Genomic DNA, 26,234 nt, shown 5'->3' with positions numbered 1-26,234 from the left:
ACATACATCAAATGTGACAGGGGTACATTCTTTCAAGGGTTCAAGGAGATACTTTGTTATAGATTAGTACATACACAGTGGGTCAGCATGACCCCAGTGTCATGGGAAAGGACACTTACCTTCAAAAAGTACTGGTGTCATAAGAAGAGAGGCATTGGTTCTTACCTTCAAAGAGTACATTCTGGGGCCGGCTCTGTGGCTGAGTGGCTAAGTTCGCGCACTCCGCTGTGGCGGCCCAGGGTTCGGATCCTGGGCGCGGACATGGCACCGCTCATCAGGCCACGTTGAGGCGGCGTCCCACATCCCACAACTAGAAGGGACTGGAACTAAGATATACAACTGTGTTCACGGGGGGGGTGGGGGAGATAAAGCAGAAAAAAAATATTGAAAAAAAAAAGAGTACATTCTTTATTTTGGGACAATATACAACAAACATTTGACAGGCTGTAAGTCAGGCTTCTTTGGTTTAAATAAAATGTAGTCCAAATCGCATTTAAACCAGAACGGCTTCCCCATACACCTCAATATATAAAATTTTCTTCTATCATAGCCTCCTACACATGTAGGCTCTGTGGTACTAATCTCATGGGATCGCCATCATCTACGTGATCTACTGTTGACTGAAACGTCCTTAGATGGCGCATGACCGTATATGGATGTGCTGCAGTGGCTTCGTCTGTAACCCATCCTGCGTTGTTGGAGATTAGGTTGTTTCCAATTTTTTCTGTTATAAAGAGTTCCATGGTGAATATTCCTAAATATGTATTTTGTTCAGTTGTTTCCTTAAGATAAGTTCTGTAAAGAGTCATTGATAGCTCAAAGAAGATATGTATTTTAAGGCTTTTGATATATTGCAAATAACCCTCTAGAAAGTTTGTATAGATTTATATTCCAGCCAGTACTGTTGAGAATGCTCATTTTGCCACACTTTCCCCAATGTTCAACTTTCAGTTTTTTAGAATAAGACTAAATTTAGAGTTAAAAAAATTTTTTTGTGTGTTAACGATTTGCACCTTTGTTTTTCTTCTTCTTCTCCCCAAAGCTCCCCAGTGCATAGCTGTGTGTTGTACTTGTAGGCCTTCCTGGTTGTGCTCTCTGGGACGCTGCCTCAGCATGGCCTGATGAGTGGTGCCATGGCCCTGCCTGCAGCCAGGATCCGAGCTGTCAAAAGCTGGGGCTGCTGAAGCCGAGTGTGTAAACTTAACCACTTGGCCACAGGGCTGGCCTCTTTTTTTTTTTTTTGTGGTATTTTTAAGGATTCTTCCTGGAGTATGGTGGGGTGGGGATCATAGTCTGACTAGTTTGCTAATAACCCTCCAAGTTTTCCGTATTGAAATTATCCAGTTTTTGGTTTGCCTCGATGAGAGAGCAGAATAAACCTCAATAAGGTAGGGGTTAACAGGAATCATTATCCTCTCTGAAGTTATAGTTGGTCATATCTGTGGGCCTTAGCCAATAGGAAACTTCTTGAGAGTGGGATACATTTCTAATTCATATCATTCAGAAAAATCAACTACAGGTGAATTAAAGGCTTAAATACAGAAGGCAAAACTATGAAATTTTTGGAAGACAATGTAGGACAGTAATTGTGTGACTCTAATACAAGGAAGAGCTGCTTAAACAGATCACAGAAGGAGTAGACCATAAAGGCAAAGATTGACCGCTTTGACAGCATTAATTTGACAGCTTGTGGTTATGAAAAGAAACCATCAAGAAAGTGAACAGACAAGTCACAAGTGAGAATAGATATTTTCAGGACATATTATTGAGAAAGGATTGTATCTAGAAAGGTAAACAGTGACAAATCAGTAAGAACAATAGAAAAATGGGCCTATGACCCAAGTAGGCATCTCACAGAAGAGGAAACCTGCATGCAGAGATTCTCGACTTCATTAGTAATGAGGGAAAGGCAGTTTAGGACCAACGTGGTGTATAGTTTCATAACATTGGGTTGGCAACAGTGTAAAAATCTGACAATGTCGGCTGTTTAGGAAGGTCGGAAATAACTGGAATGCTTACACACAACTGGTGGGATTGCAAATTGGTACCATAACTTTGGGATTACCTAGTAAAGTTAAAGATGGATGTACACTTTGACCCAGTGATTCTACTCCTGGGTCTTTATCCTGGAGCAGTGCTTCTAAATTGTGTTTTCAGCATCTCACAGGAACTTACTATAAATGCAAAATTGGGGGCTCCACCCTAGACCTATTGAATCAGAAGCTTTGGGGATGAGCCAGCTTTCAGTCTTAACAAGCCGTTCAGGTGGTTTAATGCATGCTAAAATTGGCAAACTGCTGCCCCAGAGAAACGCATGTATGTGAGTGCCTGAGGACATGACAAGAATGCTCACAGTTGCACTGTTTGTAAAAGGCAAAAACTGGAAGCAGTGTCCATCAGAGGAGAATGGATAAATTGTATTCCTATAGGAGTGCAACTGAATGGATTTTAGCCACATGCACCACTGAGGATTATTGTCAGGAATATCATATTGAGGAAAAAAAGCTACTTCCAGAAGAATGCACATAGTGTTTTTCCTTTTTTAAAGTTTTGAAACATGTAAAGCAAAAGTCCATACTGTTAGGAATACAGATATGGCAAAGTAATGAAACAGATTAATTACAAACACATTCAAATTAGTGGGTAGCTCTATTAGAAGAGAGAAGGTGATAGGGATCCCGAAACGGAACTGAAAGATTAGGAATTTAATTTTTTTTTTTTTTTTTGGTGGGGAAGACTCGTCTCGAGCTAACATCTGTTGCCTGTCTCCCTCTGTTTTGTGTGTGGGATGCCTCCACAGCATGGCTGATGAGTGGAGTAGGTTTGTATCTGGGATGCGAACCTGTGAACCCAGGCTCCTGAAGCTGAGTGTGCAGAATTTTAACTGCTTGGTCATGGGGCTGGCCCCCTGAATTTAATTTTCTTAAACTGTGATCTGTACTCAGGGTTTTGTTATGTTATGCTTAGTGCCTCGCACATATTCAAATTATTTTTTGTACTTGCCAAATTTTTAAAAAACATACACTTATGTCTTGTCTTTTTGCGAAGTCTGTCTACACAGGGACTATTCAGTTTGTATGAAAAAGATCTGGTGGGGGTGATGGTGGAGAAGATATGTTCTTGCAGCATTATGGTCTGAAAGTCCTTTCAGCAGTAGGGATATCAAACAGAAGATTGTTTTTGATGATGATGGTGGTTAATACTTGCTGAGCACTTGCCAGGTGCCAAACACTGGTCTAAGGACATTACGTACTGAGTTTATCCTCAGTTAACTGAGGATTGAGCCTCACAGTGAGCATATGGGGGTTGGTACCACGACTCCTCCTGTTTCCTAGGGGAGGAAAGGTGTGTGGATACAGAGGTGAAAACGGTAGAGGCTGTCTGACTCCTAAACACTGTGTCAGACCTGGTCAGAGGGAGAGGACAGCCAGACAAGAGTGTTATGCCTGAGAGCGTTGGAGTTTCGAGACAAAAAGGAAAAGTCAAAATAGGAATGGGAGTGTGGAAGACTGTGGAGAGGGAAGGCTGTATATACCCGCATTTTTGAAGTTGCTTTCTTTATCTTAGTAGGTTTGTTTCTAAACCAGCGTATATGATGGTCATTCTAGCAGATGCTGAGTCCCTAAAGCAGAAAAGTAATTGCATTTTGTTTTTAGTTTTAAGGATTGCATCTTCCAGTTCATTAGAAATTGGTAAGATCACACCATAGGATTTGGGAAATCTTACTTCTTTGCCTAGGCAATTGGTTGCTAAAAAGGGCACTTTGGGGGACTCTCCCTTTTCCTATTGTTTTCTAGCCTTTGATAATTTTTTTGTATCATAATTATCTCATATTATGAGGACTATTTCTTAGATAAACATTGGTTATATTGTAAACTTTATTTTAAGCCACCGTAGTATGACAGTCACTCCTTAAAATTAACAAATACAGAAAACATTAAAAGATGTTCCAGAAGCCGTAAGTCAAATTATATGAACCCAAATAGCACTGCTGTTTTTGTTTGGTATTCAATTCAGAGTGCTCAAATTGTCTAAACCACATGAACTGTCAAGCATTTGTAATTGTGTAATGTCATACTTTGCCGCAGAGTCAGCCCCTTACTGAGCTGACAGCCAGGAGAGTCCTTCCATAGCAGGGATGTCTGCATTTGAGACACATGTAGTGCTTGTTGGAGATCCGAACATAGGCTTCTTGAAACAAATTTTAAGTACTTCAGCTCTTCTGGTTTCAGATGCATTTTGCTGAAGCTGGATAATCTCAGTCTTAATTGCCAGTGCTTTTCAATGTGTTGCATGTTCCTATTTCTCTTTTATTTTCTCTTATATGCTTTTACCCCCCTTTAAACAAAAACACAAAAAGTTTTAAATAAAAACAAGTAAGGTAATAGGAAGCCTAATAGGAAAAAGATGTTTATTGTTTGATGCGTTTGGAATAATAGCAGTGTAATCATCAAATGTAGCCAAAGCCCAGCATGCTTGTCAGTTACTAAGGATAGTGGAAACTTTGTGTTTTAAACCTAGAGCAAGCAACAAACCACTTCTTTCAAAGTGTGTAATTCACTTGTGATTTCTGCTGATCGTGGATTCCGGACCAGAATTTGATGCGTATTATTGGATCAATTATTCTAGAATGAGAAATCACAGTTATAGAAGTTCATATAACTATAAAACCATTAGAATTTAAACTAAGGTGGTAATCTACTTTTAAAAATAGCTTAGACAATTTAGATCATTCGAGGAGAGGTAGTAGGAATTATAGTCTTTCAAAAAATGAGACCAAATGGTTTTCATTAAGAATCTTCAGGGTCTGTAATCTGGTTTTCCATATGGGTGGTGTTTAACACCCTAGGATTTCAGGGTGGGAGGTGGAGGCAGTGTTTGCTAAAAGTGACATTCCTCAGAGTCATTTTGCATGAGAGATTGTTTTGGAATCCCTTTGTGACATCCCTATTGAGTGCAGTTTGTTTACTCTCCTTCCTGATTCACCTTTCTTCTCCTTTTTTCACCCTCTTCTCCACACTTCAGGTCTCTGTCTAGTAAATATATGTTAGGTTTATATTATTTTTTTTTGAAGTTAGAAGGGACTTTACTCCAGGGGGTCCCAAATCTGGCTCATCAGAATCACTCAGGGAGCTCTCTGAAACTACAGATCCTTGTCCTTACCCCAGACTCTCTTAATCAGGATCTCTCCATGGGTCGGACCAAGGGATTCATGTTTGGCTGATTAGCTAAATTGATAAATGATTGGTATTGGCTGTGGTTCCCTTGTGTTACAGATGTGGAGGTAGTAAGTCCAGGCATGCTCTTCCAGGGACAGTTGCATTTCTCAGAAAAGGTTGTCGAAGGTCTCGAAAAGCCTTCATTAATGGTAGAGTGACAAGCGATATGATAATTTTTGGGCATTGGTATGTGGCAGAGATGGCTAGCTGTCCATCTAAATCAGTTCTGTCCTTCCATAAGATACAGTTCTACAGCTCCAGGTTTCACTTTTCAGATTCCCTTGCGGTGAAGCAGGTATGAGTGGAAGTGGTAGATGCCCCTGTCCGGGAGGGGGAAATTTCCCCCTTATTCCTCTTGAGTTCTTGTGGCTGGCCTAATAGTAAAATTAACACAAGACAGATTAAAGAGAAAACTCGAATGTAATGCGTACACGTGGGAGATCATAAAATTAACGCTCAGAAGTGACCAAAGCAGGCAGCTTTTATACTTTTTACACACAGAAACACTAAATTTGTGAGGATTTGACAGGACAAAGATACTTAGGTTTGGGTGCTTCATTAGTAAGCAATCTAAGCAGAGTTTGGACTTGTGGTGGTAAATTAGTAAAAAAGTAACAAGGTGTGTTTATACAGGCCTCTCCGCCCTGAATTCCACCCCCTCCCAGCCCCACCCTTTTTGCTTGAGGAAGATTGTTCCTGAGCTATCATCTGTGCCAACCTTCCTCTGTTTTATGTGGGATGACGCTGCAGTGTGGCTTGATGAGCGGTGCTAGGTCCGCCCCGGGATCCGGACCTGCAAACCCTGGGCCGCCGAAGCAGAGCACGCCAACTTAACCCTTATGCCATTGGGTCAGCCTCGTGAGGAAGCTGTTTTTCACATGGGAGATTCGTTTGCTGCTTTCAGGGGGAAATGGAAAGGGTCAAAGTGCAATTTTTGCATCAGCTGCTTCTCAAATAACTAAGTCAAAATAATCAGTGTGCCATTGTAGCATACTTTGGGGGCGGTCTGCCCTGGGTCCCAGCACTGCTTTTGAGTCAAGATTGCAAGACTACTGTTAGTTATGTCTGACCAGATGCTGAAAGTCAAAGGTCAGCAGATGGAAGCAGAGCTGGTTGGGACCTGGAGAAGAATTGTCTCAGAGCACGTCTCGATGATATTTTACCAAGAGTCTGCTGCTTCCAGGCTTGCTTTCTTCAGTCAGCTGAATGCAGGGAACGAGGAAGCTCCAGGGCAGAGCTGCAAGATGGAAGGAGCCAGGATCCCTGAGTCGGCCTGGAACAGACCGCCTGCTGACCAGGAACACCTGCCGGGGAAGTTTACCAGAGCGAGAGAGAGACTTCTGTTGTGCTTTGGCCAGTTGTCAGTGCACTTTTTATACCAGTATGGTATTAGGGCATTATCTTCTTGTTAGATGGATTCTAGCCACTGTATCCAAATCTCAAAGGAAAGGCAGGTTCTGAGTAGAAAATTAGTATTCTGCAGTTTTCCTTCTCCACGTGTATAATTCTGTTATCTGTTCCTCAGAATGTAGACGTGTGATGTGACAGAGTTGGGACATTTTATTAGGCTGCAGTACTTTCTTAGAGGTGTAATCTGAAGGAGGCTACTACTCATGTGAAAACTGGTGAATGAGGATTTGTGATGCCAACTGTGAAGGTTGCCAGCGGTGGAGGAGAGACTGATCTTCAGAGCACTCTTGTTTAATAATGATCTTAGGGCTAAGAATTATTAGTTTTTATTGATTTCCTAGAATTTACATAATTGAAAAGTTAGCAAATGTATAAGGTATGTATGATGTGGCATTTTCCAAACTTAAGTCATTTCCCTACTCCTTCATTGTTTCTGCTGTGTTTTATACCACAGCATTTTATCTCACTCTTGTTTTTTGTTTGTTGTTCTGTTTGTTTGGTAACGTCTGTTGCCAAGCTTCCTTTTTTTGCTTGAGGAAGATTCTCCCTGAGCTAACATCTGTGCCAGTCTTCCTCTATTTTGCATGTGGGATGCTGCCACAGCATGGCCGATGAGTGGTGTAGGTCTGCACCTGGGACCTGAACCCACGAACCTGGGCCACTGAAGTGGAGTGTGCCGAACTTAACCACTACACCACAGGGCCGGCCCCTTTCTCACTTTTTTTTTTTGAAAACTTAGCATTGTCATAAGAAGTAATACATGTGGAGTCATAGGTTGGTGTGTTACTTTTTCCTAATATCTATTTGAATAATACATACTTATTTAAAAATCCCAACATGTGGTAGATAACTTTATTTTAAACGCCACTAGTGATATTTCTGTCATACTTGGGAAATACTGTTCACATAATGAATATTATTTTTTAGGATCTTCAGTGCTTAATCCATAAAATTCTAATAGAAATAGATGCAGTCACAGGAAACTAGCGGACGTACTGTGTCTAACAGGGCTTTGGTTACAGCTTTTTCCTATCACAGATTAGTATTCTGTTTGATTAATATCTACATTTGTTTGTGACTGAGGGACAACGAAAACAGTGTATTTAAATAATTTTTGAACAGTGTTAAGCAGGATGTGCTTCTAAAGTTAGTGAGGAATGGGCCTAAGGAAGTGCTAATGAACGTGAAATTAGGGTAAAAAAATCTTGGAAAATACTGATACTTGTGGTAGAGAAAGAATTTGATAATCCCGTGATCCGAGGGTGAAGAAGATAATGAGGCTTGAACGGCCCCGGGGAAGCGTTGTTAGATTACTGACTTAAATTTCAGGTATTGAGGAAAGAATTCCAGTAGGGAAGTTTTTCGCATTTTCCTCCTCTTCTCCTTTTATTTGCCCATATCTTTTTGTTCACTTGAGAGTATGTAAGATGTTGTCCTGGGGACATTTCCTATCAGTGTCAGCAGGAAAGAGTACTTTGTTGGAGGGGTGCCCTGGCGATCCTTGGTAGCTGAGGAAGTACCCACATGCTTCTTCTCTCCCCTCTCAAAAGGTTTTAAAGTTCTAGAATTTGCCTAAACCATTGGATTTATATATAATTTAAATGTTAACTTCTTCCGTCATTTTGATAAGTTTGTCCCTTGGTGTATAAATTAATACTTTAAATTTGTTCTAAACATGTGTCTTTAAAGTTGAAAAGCAAGTTGCTTATTTCAGGTGTTCCAGAAGTTTGTAGATGAGTCTTATACACTATAGACATTGAGCACATTGAAACTTAGTCTTTTTGGTTTTCCTTTTGAAGAGTCTAACTTCATATATAGTCCTGTTTTTGCTCCTGACTTCCTTTACCCATTTTTTAGGATTTGAATCATTAACACCCTATACCAGCAGGCAGGATAGTAAAAGCAGGCAAGATAAATAAAGGAAAAGTGATAGAACTTCAGATGAGTTAATTTTGTAATTTGTGTTAGATCAGTTAAAACAGGAGTATGTTAAAATAGTCAAAGAACAATCATTTAAACTTTGGAGATTTTTTGCCCTTTTCTCACTTATAACAATTAATTGACAGTGAGATGTGAGAGACACTGACAGAGCTTTAGTGAAAAGCAGCAAAATGGAATTCAGAAGGAGAATTTAGAGGGAAAACTTGAAAATGGAAATGCAGTTTTGCTAGGTGAAAACTAAGGAAAAGGGGATCAGGAAAGTTACAGAAAAATGATAGCATTCTCGAATGAATGGCATAACGTTTATAGGGAGAACCTGCTGAGATGGTGAAAGAATCTAGAGATGTGTGTGATTGCAAACCTCCCCCCTTTTTTAGCGAATAGACCGTTTAAACTAAATTAAGAAAAGGATATAAAGTCTGTTGTTTGTTTTAATATTTCAGGACTGATTTTATAGGTGAAATTATATTTTACAATAAATAGGAAGAAGAATTTATGTAGCCTGTTCTATTTGATGTGAAACAACAAATCTCGTCTCTCTGTAGCTGTGAAGAAAATTCGTTATAATGTCTTTAGTTGTAAGAGATGGTTTCATTGTGATTAGTTACATTGATAATAAAACAACCTTTTCAAATGGCATACGGCACAGGAATGATCCTGTGTGTCTGCTTTTAATAGCATTGAAATTTTTCATTTTCTGTTTTACTCATAGAATTTTCCTTTCTTTATGCTGTTTTCCTGTTCCAATAAGAATTTTCTTCCTTTTAAAAAAAATGAAAACAATTAGATGGAAATATTAACAAAGCATTAATTTTAAAAATACATTTTGAAAGGGGGCTGGCCCCGTGGCCGAGTGGTTAAGTTCGCGCGCTCCGCTGCAGGCGGCCCAGTGTTTCGTTGGTTCGAATCCTGGGCGCGGACATGGCACTGCTCATCAAACCACGCTGAGGCAGCGTCCCACATGCCACAACTAGAAGGACCCACAACGAAGAATATACAACTATGTACCAGGGGGCTTTGGGGAGAAAAAGGAAAAAAAAAATACATTTTGAAAGGAGATATATTGAATTTTAACTTTTTGTGTAAAATCTTTCCTACTACACAAGATAGCTTTGTCAGAGGTGGTTAAGATCGCCATAAAATTGACTTTATTACTGGATCAATTTAATGTATTTGGAAAATAGTACTTGAAGTGTAGGACCATTTTAATAAAAGAAACGGCCTAGTAAGAAAACTGGGCTAATGTTACAGTTTATTTTTGTCCCATGACTTGTCACGTTATGTTGCTGTTAACTACATCCTCACGAGTAGTGTTGGGAAGGGGAGAGTCTTTGATAATGAAAGAGGTGAGGTTTGTTTATTCTGTTACAGTCACCATGGCTTGATCCCTATTAGTATGGCTTTTTAATGATTGTTTTAGCTCTAACTTGAGCACTAAACAAATATTCTAATTGTTAACTTGCAGGCAAAATCAAATTAGGTATTTGAAACAGAACATGTGTATCCCCTGGAATAGGAACAGTATTCTCTTCTGACTTGAGTGCGAATTTTTTTCTCTCCGTCGATAGTTTTATTTACTCTGACCATTTGGGCTTAAGAGCACATAGTTCTAGCTTGTCTTCGGTTTGTCCTTGGACTCTGGCTGGGGAAGGTTATTTTTAGAAGTAGGCTAGACATGGCATGTGAGATGCTTTGGAGGTGGAACTTATCAGATGTGAGTCCTGTGACCAGAGGCCCCTACATCTCCGAAGTTTGAATGCCTCCTGCTAGGTGAGGGTGAGGAAGTTTTGTATTCTGTGTGGCCAAAAGGAGTGTGACTCATTCAGCCCCAGTGGCATGTGGCTGTATAGGTGTTTACTGCATGGGCTGCCCCCTCAGGTTTGGGGAAGAGTAGAAATAGAGGTTGCTAACATTTCTGAGCTTAGCTGGACAGGAACTCATGGCTACTGTTATCTTTGAGGCAAGTTGTTTGCTATAAATGATTCTAGGGGCCAATAAGAATGAATGCCTTCATCCAAAATGAGGTTTTTCAGGAAACATGAAGACATTTCTTTTATTCCATACAAATCTAAATTTGAAACTCTCTACCTCATGTCTTTGTTAGTTAGCTCTTTAATAATTCTTGATTTTAGTATCCCAGTTTTTCATTGTAAGCCGTGTCAAGTCTGGTTTTGGTAGTGGGAGAGGCATAAATGTAAATGTCAGTTTATTAAGTTTTGAAATCTTTCAGAAGTTTGATGGGAATTCTTCTCTTCAACCAGTATACTTCATGGACCTCCTCCCGTGTACCTTAATACTATTGTGATAGTATAGGACATTCTTGTTAAAGGTTGGAGGGTATAGGAAAGGAAATCTATGTAAAATATATACAAACGAGGGGTGAACTTGAGCCCTGTCTACTCTTGCCAAGGTGCAAAGGAGAGAGAGGGCATTATATTAGTTATCTACCGATGTGTAACAAATTATGTCAGAACTTAGTGGCTTAAAGCAAATAAGCATTTATTATCCCCCGGTTTCTGTGGGTCAGGGTGTGGAGTAGGCTCATTACCCAGTTGGTTGTGGCTGCAGTCAGGATTTTGTAGGGGCTGCAATCATCTGAAGGCTTGCCTGGGGCTGGAGGAGCTGCTCTGCAGGCAGCTCGCTCCCATGGCTCTTGGCAGGAGGCCCCAGTTCCTGTTTGGCTCTTGGTAGGAGGCTTCGGTTCCTTGCCCCCTGGGCCTCCATGTGCACAGGCTGCAGAAGTGTTCTTGCGACAGGTCCCCCACTTCCCTGGGCGGAGTGATCAAGAGAGGGGGCAAGCAGGATACCGGCACCTCTGTGACTGTGTCTCCAGAGCCGAAAACCCTCACTGCCACTGTTTTCTGTCCCTTGCAAGCACTTGGTCACCAAGGCCAGCCCACACCAAGGGGAGGGAATTAGGCTCCACCTTTTGAAGGGAGTGTCAGAGAATTTGTGGACTCATTCTGAATCGCCACAGGCATTTTCCTGGTGGGGGAAGGTAGAGTTAACAGACTTACCCTTAGGAATGCAATGCAGCCTGTCCCTGGCACCTTGAGGAGGTGGGTTTGGCTGGACCCGAGTGTTCAGGAGCTGATCCCATTGTGAATAAACAACTATGTTACACATCCATTTGTGGTAAAATTGCTTCTGATGTTACCAATAAGTGGTTTTTAGGGTGTTAAATTTTACTCTTTTGTCACGGGAGAAGTTATTCAACTTGTGACCGTTAGCATTTTCATAGAAGAGTGATTTTTTTCTTTGTAGGATCAGATACTTTATTTTGTGGTCTCTGTTACAAAGTGATGTTTCTGATGGGAGAGTGTGGTGAGAGGAGGATTACATAAAGCACAGCTCCCTTTGGTTACCCTTAGGTTATGCACATGGTGTTTTGTAACGACAACGAATACTACAGTTTTCTCATGAACAGACTATGTATGGACTTGGTGGTACTTTATTAAATCAGGTAATCGTATAAGACATATATTTTCAATAAAAAGTCCAATTGAAAATGGTAGATTAAGAAAGAGATCTGAGCAGTCCGCTAATTTCCGTTTATTCCTGTCTTGCTCAGCTCGCAGTAGGCCTGTAGGAAGTCTTGCCTGTCCTACCTTGCCCTTCCAGGAGGAGCCTGTGCTGTAGGATCTCCACAACTTCTGGAGTTCGTCCTTTGTTGAGCTCCTCAAAGGGAAAGGGCAAAAGAGCATTGGGAGCTTTTATAAATGCACGTGTGTGCACGCCAGCCATGCTGCACACTATCCCCTGTTGTGACTTTACCATGGGCCTGGTGCCAACACGTGCTAACTGCACACTGCTTGCACCACTAATTTGGGTAAGTCTAGGAGGGGTGAAGGGTGAGATGGCGTGGGATGGAGGCAGGGAGAAGGTGGTTTCCTGTGTGGGTGGCCTTGTACCAGTGAGAGAGGATGTCTGTGAGTGTGCGTGTGTGTGTGAGGGTGTGTGTGTGAGTGAGAGAGGGTGTGAGAAAGAGACAGAAAGCAAGCTCAAGCTGCCTTAATGTCTACTGGTTAGAAAAGAGAGAAGAGATGAAAAGAGAAGTGAAGACTGGAACAAAATAAGTGAAAACTGGAACAAAAAGGAGGGAAATGAGGGGAGAGACTTCACGTGTGCTGCCCATAGTCAAGATAGCATGTGAAGTGGTTGAGAAGTTAACGTTTCCTGGAATAATTTCTTTAAAATGCTGAAAGAAACTTCCTGTGAGAAGCGGCCACCAGGTGTCATCAGAGGGCTGCTAGTGATTTGTTTTGTTCTTGTTCTTAAAGAGTATTGGAGTGTTTCGATTTCTTTCTTGCAAGTGTGTTTTTTTTTCCTTCTTTTTAAACCGTAGCAGAGACTGTTTCAGTCAGAGCGGGGACTTTCTTTTGGGAGTTTCTTGCTGGGCTAATAATTTTTTATGGGTAACACTGAAGATCAAGTTACATGTAACTTTTTAGTCAAGGAACAGCTAGTTGAGAATCTGGATAAGAGTTGATAGTCTAAGTGGAATTGCATATTTGAAAATCTTTGTGGAGTTGGATGTTGTTGAATTTGCATAGGCAGCATGTGCTTTAAGATTTGGGAATAACGTATCTCATTATTGTAGTCTGAACACCTGCTATGTCTTGTGAGTCTTGAAACCTGACTATGGGAAGAAATTCGAGGCTCATTTTCTTTCTCCAGTGGAACAAGTCCCAGTTCTTTCAGAGAGGACAGAGATGATGCCTTTCTTAAGGGCCAACAGTGAATCCCCTGCTTGTTCTGTTGTTTGCTTTGTTCTTGAGGGAATTAACGATGCTTTCTGGTACACAGTAGGCTTGCAATAAGTGTTTGTTGAATGAGTAAACGAAATCTGTCTCCAGAAAAATGAGCCCTTAAACTGTCCCAATTGGGTGATTTTTGAATTCTTCTTTAAGAAAGACCCCATCCCCTGTCTCCGTTGGTTACAAGGTACTTGTTCGAATAAGCTTTCTGATGAAGATTTTTCTTTTTAATTTATATTTGCATAAATTTCCTCATTTCTGTTTCATCTCCTGTAGATCACTATAAGATACTTTTCTAGATCACTTTAAGATACTTTTTACATCACCTTGCACTCCCGCTTACTGACATCATTCTAGTTCTGGGCTTTATCAGTTAAACTATTAGAATGTACTTTTTCTGTCTCGAGGCTTTCTCGACCTATACTATGTCCTGTGTACTGAAAAATTAACCTTCCTAAAGCGGTGCTGTGTTTTGGTGACTCCCCACTGACGCTACTGGATAAATCCCAGCTTTGAAGTCAGAGCCTTCTGTGATCTGGTCCGGGCTGGTCATTTGCCTTTGTTTTAAGTTGCTGTGCAGTAGACAGCCAGTGCTGTCGCTGTCTGGACTGCTCACAGCCTTGCACACTCACTGTGTGTGTTTTTGGCTTTGCTTAATCCCTTCCTTCTACTTGAGATGTTTAACTCTTCCTGTCTGCTTCCTCAACAAAAGACAAAAACGGTTTTAGTTTCTTCAAGGTTTAGCTGAAATAACATTTCTACTATTTTAGCCAGCTATTCTACTTGGGAGTAGGATCTCTTGCTCATTATACTGCTATAGATCTTGGTGTGTATCACACACGTGATCCTGTTTGGCCTTGTGTGAATTCCTTTGCGTATATGTCACATGGCTCCTAATAGAATATGAGCCTAGTGAGGGCAAAGAATGGGTCCATATCAGTGTACTTCCTTTCATATGCTAGGCACTCAATATATATTTGTTGAATGTTTGTTCTTTCTTGATATAATGAGATGATGAATTGACGACCTCAGATGTGTATGGATGAGATTTGTGCACCATACAGCTTTGCGAAATGTGAAATTGCCCTATAGATGAAGCGCAATCTGTTCTTTTGTGTATTTTACTAAAGAATGTCAACTGAATTCCTGGGGAAGGGGAAATGCTGATATGTCCTCCCCTGTCTTCAGGACACAGATGGCCCAGACGTGTTTGTGGCTCAGTGAAGGTGAGGGAGCTGCTGAGCTGCCAGTCCACAAAGATTGATGAAATCTGAGAACTTCAGAGGAAAGAGCTGGCGTGGCACCAAGGCCATTAGCATATGGAATCCTTATCAAGTGTATCTCGGCTTACTTGCACATTGAATTTTCAGTTAGACTTCTTTTAGTTTACTTAATTACCTGCTTATAACAATTCAAATAAATCCTGAGAAGTTATGTTTTGTGTAGCTAGGGAGCTGACTTCATGTAGATTAACACTGGAGTCCAAAATCGGAGAGAAGGGAAGAGTCTCACGTATAAACTTCACATTGTGTCTTTGTACTCAGTTCACTTTGGGTTCTGTCTAATGGAATGCAGTGCCTTAAAACATTACATGGTTGTGTTTTCAACTAGTTTTATCTTCTGTAGTATATTTATTTTCTAGAAGGATATATTTTAAATGTTTTGGCACCGATAAAATGTAGAGAAATGTAAATATAATAGCAATTAGACAATTTCATTTTTAAGATTAGTAATTTCTCTTTCAGTGAAGAGAAGGTGAGTCATGTATGGTAATTTTTCTATTTAAAATGGGGTACTAGCATTATAGCATATGCATATATATTTTTCTTTAAAATCAATGAGTATTCAGTATTGGTACTAAATTTAAACCTGGTTGTTCTTTAACATTTTCTAAAATTGATCTTCCCTTAATGGGCTTTCCGTAGATAGGACAGAAGTTGAGCCTCATGTTCAGTGATTTCTCTCCTATTTCGGAGCCCAGTAAATCTTCACTATGGCCATCACTCCGTCACTTAATCCACTTCATGTACTTACACTCTCAGCGATATCCTAGATTCAGTGTTCAAAGCCTAAAGTTCAGCCAAGTTCCCTCATTAGAATTCCCACCTTTGGTTAGTCTCGTCATAGAATTTTGAGAGAAAAATCCCGAAGCTCACTCTTCTACATGAACCTCATAAAAGTTAGCATTTCCTAGCTTAGAATGGAACCAGGGACACGGTATGAATGTCAGAGCCTTAGGACTTCTCCCCTCCTCACGCCTGAATTGTTGTAAGTCATTCTAGTTCTTCCACGTGGGATGCTGCCACAGAATGGCTTGATGAGCAGCGTGCAGGTCTGCGCCCAGGATCGGAACCGGTGAACCCTGAGTCACCGGAGCGGAGCACATGAACTTAACCAATCGGCCATGGGGCTGGCCAGCTAATCTTTTATGTAAACTTAATTCTCAGTCAAGATGTCCTGGATGCTCTTGGTATTTTTAATCTCACATTGTTCATTTTCACTCTTAACTTCAGTCTACAGAATATGTCAAAATGGGGGCCCACAGAGAACCTTTCTACACTGAAGTTTTTTTTCTTGGACTGATTCTTCAGGCCTAGAAGCTCTCTTTATTGGGCAAGTGACAGGGTAGCAAGTTCCTCCCCGGCTCTCAGTATCAAGAAGGGTTTGATTATAAAAGAGAGCTTCTCTAAATCTGTTCAGGAAAATAAATAGTAAAATATAAGTCTGTCATTTTCATAGGACTACCTCATTGCCAGAAAGAGTCCTACAATCTTTTCCGTGTTGTCATGTACCTCTACTTAAAGGGCATAAAAGAATATCAGGAATCACTTTGAAGAATTAATCTAGCCCAACACACCCTTATAAAGAAGATTTAATAGTTTATTTAATAGTTTATTTGACCACCTACTCAAAATTTGTTTCTCTTCAGTTTTCCTCTAATTCTGCAATTTTGTTACAGTTTTACCTAAGTTTCAAACAGATAATCACAATTTAAATTAAAAACAAACACTTCACAATATAGGAAAAGCCTGACTGAAAGATAAATTGTACATCTCAAGTTAGCACAACAAAATCTGTTTGATAAACTGCCAAGTAAATCTTTGAGTTGCCTCCCCTACCCTTGAACTGATTTTTTCTCTTAAGGGCATAATTAAGCTTTCATTCAGAATGCCGTGTACCTCACATTGCGATTATTGCTCTTATCAAAATCAACCAGTTGTTCTCCTCAACTTGCCCTGAAATTTTAACTCCTCCGGAAAGCTCTCAGTTGCACACTCTCTACAAACATTCCACCCATCTCTGGTATCCAATGCCCACAGCAACTCAAGGAGGAGTTTGCAATTTTAATACGTTCCAGAAACAGGAGTTGAAAAATGACGAATTCACGATGATGAGAGGAAATTCTGGAGGTTTTTAAAAAAGAAAAGATTCTATCATATTACTGGACTGTAAGAAATATCACTAGCAATCTTTTTTCATACAATCCTAGAGTTCATTAACATTAAACCTTTGATCCTGTAAGTAGAGTTGCATGACCCCATTTCATTACTGTTATTAAAAATAATGGTACCTACCCTGTATCTCCCAATCCATGAAGGAAAATCACCTACAAGAGAAAAAATTAATAAACAATGCCCAAATAAACCCACACAGAATCGATACACACTAGCGTTGGTCAATTCTGGATGCCAGAATTTCAGAACACTACCTTCAGCAAATCAGACTCCATAGAGCTCTCTTCAGTGGGAAAAATACTTTCTCTCACTGTAGTTCCGAAGATAATTAATGTGCGTCTTTAGCACTTAAAGAGGTCCCAGTTAGACATTCTTAAGTGCAAATAACATTCTAGGAAAAATAGTTTGTTTCAAGTCAAACCATGCAAGTCTCATGTAAACTGTAGACTTTTTCCATCACAAAAAGGAGCTTCCGGGGTTAAAAAGACATTTGAGCTCCTCGTACACGGTTTTCTAAAGAACAGCACCCTGTGATGTCATAAGTTGCCAATCTTCAAACTTCTTTAATTCAGGACACGAGTGCAAGGTAAGAAAATAAAGTCATTTTCTTGAGGACTTCAGACTTCCCTCACCCACAAACAAGAGAGAAACGAGCAGCGGAGCCACCTCGAGTTAGGGTGCCTGGCCGCTAACGCCGGTCCCTACAAGCTGGGGCCGGCGGCGGGGTCCCGGGGGACCCGGGCCGCACTCGCTCCGCAATGCAGAGGGCTCGGGGCTGACGGGGGCGGGCGCGCTGATCCTCCGGCCCGGCCGCAGCCCCGGCGCCCTCCCGACACCGACCACCCCACCCCAGCCAGCCCACCCCGGACCCGGCGGAGGGAACCCACCCACCGGCCGCCAGGCGGTCAGCGACGCCAACCCTGCGCGAAGGGCAGTGGTGAGCAGCGGGCCGAGGGTCCCCTCCGAGCCCCGGCTGCCGCCACTCACCGCAGCAGTGGCCTTCCGGGCGGCGGGGATGATGGCGGGAAGCGGGGCAGACATGTTATTACCGCACATACACCGGCTCGACCGACAACGCGCGTCGCAGGCGGAAGGGAGAGAGGGCTCCCGGCCCGCCCCACCGGGCGCGCGCACAGGTGTCGGCGGCCCGGCGGCGCTCTTTCCTGCCGGGCGTCCGGGACACCCTGGGGGAGACGCTCTCAGCCCCAGCGGGACTGCGTGGTCCCTGGAGCCTGGGCTTGCCTTCCGCTCCTGGGGCGCGATAGTGAAAAGAATGAGCCCCAAAGCCAGTCATCCGCAACCCCACATACTCCTTTGTTTCCTGAAGCCGGGGTGGACTCGTTTGCGCTGGGAGAGGTCGGTCGAGCTTTCGCTGTATTTCCGTTTGGGGCTACACCAGTGTGCAGTTTTGGAGTCGACTCCCCTCCTCCTTTAAACTTCAGCTGAAAGAGAAAACATTCAGTTGTCACCGAGAATGCACAACTTATTGATCGATGGATAGTGACATAGTACTGATTTAAGCATGAGACTAGACGGTCCCTTTTCTGCACAGGTGGGTCAATGCATATTAAATACATGGTATGATCTGGGAAAGCGCAAGAGATAGAAACCCCGTAGAACCAAAATGGCCAGACCTTCTGAACTTTATCGTTCAATGGAGAAAGTTAAATGATATACACAGTCCTTAGGGAGTACAGTGTAAGATAGGGAAAGAAGCTGGTGAACAAAAGGCTTTAAAACACACACACACACACACACACACACACGCACACACACTCCACTTTAATTCATATGATAACCAGAATGCAGTCGTACTGTTTTTTATCTTTCTTGTCTTGGATTTGAGTGCTGAGAATTTGGGGGGCTCTCAAAAATGTTAAATTGATGCTGATTTATTGAAAATGATAATGTGACATTTCACTTATGAGTCTACAATTATGTCAGGCTTTTAAGTACTTGGTTGTGATTTAAGTATTTGGTTGTGATGTTAATAGAGACTAAAACTATCTTTAGCTCTTATGTCAACCTAAATGAAGCTGTCTGGGGGGCAAGCTCAAAAAATGAGTTTATTTGGGAATAGCCGAGGAATTGCAATTCTGGACGTGCAAACTATGGTGAACCATAGGCAAGTTGGAAGAGACAAGGGGAAAGTTAGTTTTTATTAGGTGTTAGGAGGAAATTAAGGAGGGTTATTTAGAATAAAAGTTCATGGGAGAAGAACAAGAGTGTAAGGTTGTGACAATGCGTTGTCGCTGCGGCAGGGACGGATCTTCCTTCCTTTTCTTAAAAGCAGGAGATGAAATTCCTAGGTGAAGATGTCCTCCGTTGCACCAGCAGAAAAGTTACATTCTTATCATCACGGATAAGAAGTTGGGACTGAGAGAATTTTATACAAATAGGCCTCGTTAAAATAATTCTTATCGTCCATCTTCCTGCCAGTTAAGCAGGCAGCAGTGAGTGGTATGTACGTGAGAGGTCCCCCTTCAGGGTTTCATGACTCCATTTTAAAAGAGGTTTTCCTTTATTTTCACACTTACTATGAACAAAACATGTTCCAAGACACTACTAGTCTGAGTTTTTCTGTGATGTAATATGTAGAGTTCCAGGCGCCACCAAGCGGTTCTATCAACTGACTTCCGTTAGTTGGGAGCAGGACAGCTCAATTTTATCTAGAGACATGCACAGCATAACAGCGTTTGGGTCAAGGACGGAGGGCATATAGGAGGGTGGTCCCGTAAGATTAGTACCATATAGCCTAGGTGTGTAGTAGTCTATACCATCTAGGTTTGTGTGAGTACACTCTATGATGAATTGTGTAAGTACGCTCAATGATGAAACTGCCTAACACATTTCTCAGAATGTATCCCCATCATTGAGCAATGCGTGGCTATATTTCTGTCATCCTCCCCTCTTAGCCAGTCCAAATGCTGCTATTCCTGCAAGATTCACCGAAGTCTTACATCCTCTAAGGAACCTTAGTGTTCTAATTAATCTCTTTGTCCCCCAGATAAGAGAAAGAAAGAAATATAGTAATAGAGAAAAGACAAAATTAGCATTATTTTCAGAGGATGATTATGCTAAGGTGTTTAAAGCAAAAGCCAACTGAGTAAATTTGAAGATCGAATTGGCTCTATTCAACAATTCATGAATTGAGCAGCATCCCAGCTAGCAAATAGAAGGGAGGTCCAAGGAGCTATGCAAAGTGGAAGGCTGTTATGGGCAGAAGGGACAGAATAAAGGAAGTTTCTAGCAAAGAGCAGATTCGGGCAAGATCACCTTCCTTCGGGGAAGAGTAGTGTGGGGATCTATGAGGCAGATTACTCACTCATGCCGACCAGGTAATTCCAGATTGACTAGTTAAAGGTCACATTCCTGTGAGAGACTGAAAGTGCAATTAAGTCTTGATTTATTGATGTGGGACTTAGCACAAGTGACACCATTTTGTTCCTGTTTTTTCTTTTTTAACAGTTCTCCCCCTTTGCATGAGACTCTTAGCATAACTTGAAAGATGTGATCAAAATTTAAGGCATTAGTGCCACTCTCAGCTACCGCTCTGTTGGTCTCGCAGCTTTTACTGTTTCTCCGTGTTATAGTCACAGGTCATGATGAGGTTTTCTGCTGAATCCTGTGGTATTCACAGGTCACGACTTCACATTCATTTGCTTGATGGTTAGCAGCTGCAAACACGCATTTAAAGCTTTTGAGAGAATACAGTGCATCAGGGAGATTACTATGACTGTTACTGGTAGGATAATTCCCATGTCTGGAGTGCACTTCAGAGCCATGGTCCCCAAGACCCAAACCAATCAAAATCCAATAAGTGAAAGAAATACTCTGTTGAAGGAGTCACCTTTTTAAGCCAAGTGCGTACTCAGTGATTTTATGTAACTAAATTTCAGCTTCCCCAGAAGTGTTAATCCAGGTGCAGCGGGTGGTGGCCACAGCACAGACACATCCTTGCTCAGCTAACAAATGATCAAGGGCTGTCATATTATCAAGAACTACTTTGAGCTGAGAGTCTAGAGATTTTCATTGGGCAGCTATTGCTTTAGCAGCGAATTCTGCAATACTTTCAAGAGTTAGGAGGGATTTCTGATCACAGCCTCATTTGTACTCACTCCTAACAAAGGAAGTAGGGACCTGCCAAAAGAAGCACATCCTGAATCATGAAGGCCTCCTGGCAGGTCTTTTCGAATTGGATGATTAGGGGAGTTGACCAATGAAGTGTCTTAGCCTATTTGAGAACAGTTGAGTGGCACAGTTAGATAACCTAAGGGGCATTGCCCAGTTATGTGTTAGGCATCTAAGCATTTATAGGTCCAAGGAGAATGATCACCACCACCGATGAAATTAAATCCTGTTGGGGCATAAACCATTACTGCTCAGGTGGCATTGTTCATGGGTTCCAGCATCATGAACAGATTGGAGTTTTTGATGATGAATCCAGCTGTCTGAAAGGTTGCTCTCCCTTAGTAATGGCTTGGGAGATATGATGGTGGCATTATCTTGCCAGGCCAATGCCAGAGTAAAGGAAAGAAAGAGAGGAAGACAGTGTTTCATGTTCAGTTACAATGGGAAATCTTGATCTGGTGTCTTGGGTGGAAGCAGTCTACGTCAATGTCAGCTGCTTCTCCTGCTCATCAGTTTGATTCAGAGGTCTTCAGTGTTTGTAAAGGACCAGAGGTCAGGAGGAGCTTTCTTCCACTGTGAGATGTGTAGCCAAGGTTTAAGTCCTGGAGGTTTGGCTGCCATCTGGGTCGGGAGGAAGACCTAGTATAGTCCTTCCCAAGGAGATTCAAGGACAGTCTTTGGTCTCAGTGATTCCAGATCAGAAGGATGGGAGGAAATGGGAAATCATTAGGTTGGAGAGTGGTAGCCAGATATTTGAGAAAATTAGAAGAATTTAGGATCCAGTTCAGTTTACAGGTATATAACAAAACCTCAAAGACGATTAACAGGGTTAGAATCTAAATATCTACAAAGGTGCAAACATAATTTTTCTCTCTACAATTACCCCAATTTTTACCAAAGATAATCAGAGTAAAACTAATTTGTTTGTATTAAACTTGGCCTGATTATTTACATGAGTGTAGCAAGAATGGTGATTGACCACATAAGCTCTTTTAAGACTGCTTTGCTGGAACTTTTTATAAGGAATCTCAGATTTGACTCTTTCAAAGCCTCTGAGGCCAGGAAGCCAAGCCAAGTTTCAAGCAGTTCCTTACAGCTGTCTGGTCATGTCTGAATCTATGCATACCTCTCTCAAATATGACATTCCAGTCAAAGCCTTGGTAACATAGCCAGTGTTTTCAATTGTACCCTGTTAGAAGGAGAACAGATTCTTCTTGAAATTATGCAAGTAACTTACTGTATTGCCATGAAAAGAACACTTGAGTTTCTAAATTCTGGAGGGATCATACAGGGAGAAAAAGTAAATGTTTCCTCTTTGTTTACAAAGGTATACTTTACCAATTGTAAATCATAGGTAGCTTAAGAGAAAAAGTTTCCTTAAATCTGGAAAAACAAAACACTAAAGAACCAGAAATGTTTCAAACCAGAAGTCGTAAAAATTATAACTATCCTTCTCAGCTTATTCAGTTCCACGTTATTAATTCTTGTTCTGCTTGAACCCAGTTGTTTCTTTTCGTTCTGGAAATTCTTTTAATCTTAAAAACTAATTCTAAAATTCATAAACATGTAGGAGTATCCAGGAATGTTAAAAAAGAAATAGAGTAATTGGCAGTTTATTGAAGGGGATTAGAATGCACCACCCAAAATATGCCATATGGATTATTTTGAGGTAAGGCCATTGAGAATCAACAGATACAGAAAGAAGCCTTCTTGGAGATTCTTTCTCTGACTAAGAGCAGAAACTTCTAAAAACTGAGGGCTGCCATAAATCTCTTCTCCTAAGGGAGTTTTATGGCTATGAAGAAGACAGAAAATCGGCACCAACATGAGCCTGCACAAACAAATTTTAATAAATAACCTTTATCTTTCCTTAGTTTCCCCCTATATTTACCTCCTCACAATTTACCACCCTTAGAAGCTCAAACCTCTTTTCCTTTGTCTTGTCGTTTCTTCACAAATTTATTACCCTTTGTTAAAATGGTAACAGTCTGACTGCCTCTTTAGGATTTTCATGTCATTTCTGAGGCCCCTCCACCATATGCATATGAAATAAACCTTTTTCTCCTGTTAATCTGTCTTTTGTCAGTTCAATTTGCAAGACCCCAGTTATTGAACCTGAGAAAGTAAAGGAAAAAATTTTTTCCCTCCTCATCAACATCATCTAGAATTACAAAAATTACAAGAGTAAATTACCAATGTAGGAAAGGATAAGCAGATCAGGTCATTTACTGAATGCCCTTAGTTACTCAGATTTATTTCTAGAACAGAATTAAAACTCCAGGGAAAAAAAAAAAAGCACACGGGAGAAATAAGTACATATTAGAGGTGGCATTTCAAATCAGTGGAAAATGATAATTTTTCAGCAAATGATATTAAAGTAATTGGCTACATTTGGGAGAAAATTCAGATGGTTCCTCCATTATTCCTCCCACCAAATTTTAGTCAGTATCCAGAAATTCAAATGACTAGCATTTACAAGGAAGTGCCCAACTTTTCTAATAATTAAAGGAGTACAAATTAAAACAATTTATTACTTTAGATCCATGATATTGGAAAGAGTGGAACAAGGTTAAATTGTGTACACTGCTAATGGTGTGTGGTATAAAAGGGAATGACCCTGAAGAACAATTTGGGAAGATCCAGTAAAGTGGCAGATGTGCATAGCTATGACCCAGCAACTCTACTCTGGGGGCCTACTTTGGAAACCCTCACATGTACGTACACAGAGAGACATATAAGAATATTAACTGCAGCGCTCTTTCTGAATTGAAAACTGAGAACAACCTAGACGCTCATCAACAAGAAAACAGATAAATTCATTTATATGTGAAAACACGTTAAAGTACCATATATTGTTTCTTTCCGATGTTTTATTAAGATATGTGATGTACAATGAACTGCACATACCTAAAGTGTACAATTTGATAAGTTTTGTTTTATTATATACTACTCAAACTATAACCACAATCAAAATAAGGAACATATCCATCACACACAAAACTTCTCTTGCTCCTTTGTAGTCTATCCCTGTCTCTTCCCTCTGTGCCCCATCCCCAGGAAACCTCTGATTATTTTGTCACAATAGATTTGTTTGCATTTTCTAACACTTCTTTCTCTCAGCATCACTGTTTAGAGATTCATCCATGTTGTTGTATCAGTTGTCATTTCTTTTATTGCTAAGTAGCACCCATTATATAGATATAACACAATTTGTTTATCTGTTCCCCCGCTGATGGGCTTTTGAGTTGTTTCCGGTTTGGGGCTATTACAGATAAAGCTGCTATAAACAATCTTGTACAAGTTTTCATGTGCATGTATGTTCACATTTCTCTAGGAGTGGGACTACTGAATCAACTGGGAGGTGAAGTCTTGACTGTTTAAGAACCTGCCAAAATGTTTTCCAAAATAGTTAGTTTAAACATCTGATCAAATCTTTTGCCCATGTGATAAACTGGATTGTCTTATTATTATTGAGTTGTAAGAAGTTTATGTCTATTCTAGATAGAGTTACTTTGTCAGATAGATGTTTTGAAAACACTTTCACTCAATCTGTGGCTGGATCGTCTATTTTCTTATGTGTCTTTTAAGGAACAAAAATTTTTAATTTTCATGAAGTCAAATTTATTGACTTTTCTTTTATAGTTTATGCCTTTTATTTTAGTTTATGCTTTATTTAAGAAATTTTTGCTTAACCCAGCATCACTAAGATTTTCTCCTATATTTTCTTCTAGAAAATTTATAATTTTGGCTCTTATATTTAGACACTTATTATGATCCATTTTGAACTAATATTTCCATATGGTGTGAAACAACGATTAAGACCTTTTTTTGCGTATGGCTCTCCCATTTCCTATCACCATTTATTGAAAAGATGATCATTTCCTCTTTGAATTCTCTTGGCTTCTTTGTCAAAAATCATTTGTCCACAGGATAGCCACATAAAAAGAATGAAGTTGTACAGCTATCTCATACCATATACAAAAATTTACTCAAATGGATCAAAGAGCTAAACGTAAGAGCTAAACCTATAAACTCTTACAAGACTACGTAGATTTAAATCTTTGTGACCTTGGATTAGGCAATGGTTTCTCAGATTTGAATAGACATTTCTCCAAAGAAGATATACAAATGGCCAATAAACACATGAAAACATACTCAACATAATTAACTAATAGGGAAGTGCAAATTAAAACCAAATGAGATACCACTTCACATCTGCTTGGATGGCCATAATCACAAAAGACAGGTAAGTGTTGGCTAGGGTGTAGAGAAATTGGAACATTCATGCTGTTGGGAATGTAAAATAGTGCAGCTGCTTGGGATATTTTCCAAAGTCTGGCAGTTCTTCAAAAGGTTAAACATAAAGTTACCCAGCAGTTTCACTCCCAAGTATATAACCAAGATAACTGAAAACGTATGTCCTCGCAAAAACTTGTAAACAAATGCTCATAGCAGAATGATTTGTAAAAGCCCCAAAGGGGAAGCAAATGTCCATCAACTCATGAATAAATAACCAAAAGGTGGTATATCCGTACAATGAAATATTACTAAGCAAGGAAAAGAAATGATACATGCTACAACATTGAAAGCATTCAACTAAGTGAAGAATCCAGTCACAAAAGACAACATATTGTATGATACCATTTATGTGAAATGTCTAGAATAGGCGAGTCCATTGAAACAGAAAGTAGATTGGTGGCTGCCTAGGGCCAGGGAAGGAGGATTCAGGAGGAAATGGGGAGTGACTGCTAATTGATACAGGGTTTCTTTTGTGGGTGACCTAAATTTTCTAAAATTAAATAGTAATGATGGTTGCGCAACTCTCTGAATATACGAAAAACCATTTAATCGTACATTTAAAATGCGTGAATTGTATTGTATGTGAATTATATCTTAATAAAACTGTTATTTTAAAAATCTATTGTCCATAAATTTGTGAGTCTACTTCTGAACTCTCTATGGTGTTCCACTGGCCTGTGACTATTCCAATACCACGTTGTCTGGATTACTGTCTCTTTATGATAAGCTTGGAATCAAGTAGTTTTAGTCCTTCTACTTTGCTCTTCTATTTCCAAGTTGTTTTGGCTATTCTATATCCTTTGTAGTTCCATATTCATTTTAGGGTTGACTAATTTATTTCTTCAAAAGAACCTATTGAGATTTTCATTGAGATTCTCTCAAATCTACAGGTCAATTTGAGGAAAAATGACAACTGAGTCTTCCGATCCATGAACCAGTATCTCTGTCCATGTATTAAGGTAATCTTGGATTTCTGTCAGCAATGTTTTACACTTCTCAGTGTATAGTCCTGAATATCTTTT

General features: G+C 40.4%; 1 long non-coding RNA gene and 1 pseudogene across 3 annotated transcripts; one reads left to right on the top strand and one right to left on the bottom strand.

Annotated features, from left to right (window-relative positions):
- LOC139039911 (large ribosomal subunit protein uL15m-like) overlaps nucleotides 1–26,234 on the top strand; it is a 65,612-nt pseudogene that overhangs the window by 5,767 nt on the left and 33,611 nt on the right.
- LOC139039913 (uncharacterized) lies at nucleotides 1,753–26,156 on the bottom strand. Of its 3 annotated transcripts, none has more exons than XR_011493268.1 (3): nucleotides 17,770–26,156; nucleotides 16,903–16,934; nucleotides 1,753–6,523 (listed from the first exon to the last, which is right to left on the bottom strand). It is a non-coding gene; the product is annotated as an uncharacterized lncRNA (long non-coding RNA). The 3 variants fall into 3 exon arrangements; XR_011493269.1 differs by having other exon boundaries at nucleotides 1,753–5,593; XR_011493267.1 differs by lacking the exon at nucleotides 1,753–6,523 and adding an exon at nucleotides 12,192–16,731.

The sequence above is a fragment of the Equus asinus genome, chromosome 12 (genome assembly GCF_041296235.1).
Source record: "Equus asinus isolate D_3611 breed Donkey chromosome 12, EquAss-T2T_v2, whole genome shotgun sequence".
Classification (NCBI taxonomy): Eukaryota; Metazoa; Chordata; class Mammalia; order Perissodactyla; family Equidae; genus Equus; species Equus asinus.
This window is presented reverse-complemented; position numbering and strand designations above follow the sequence as displayed.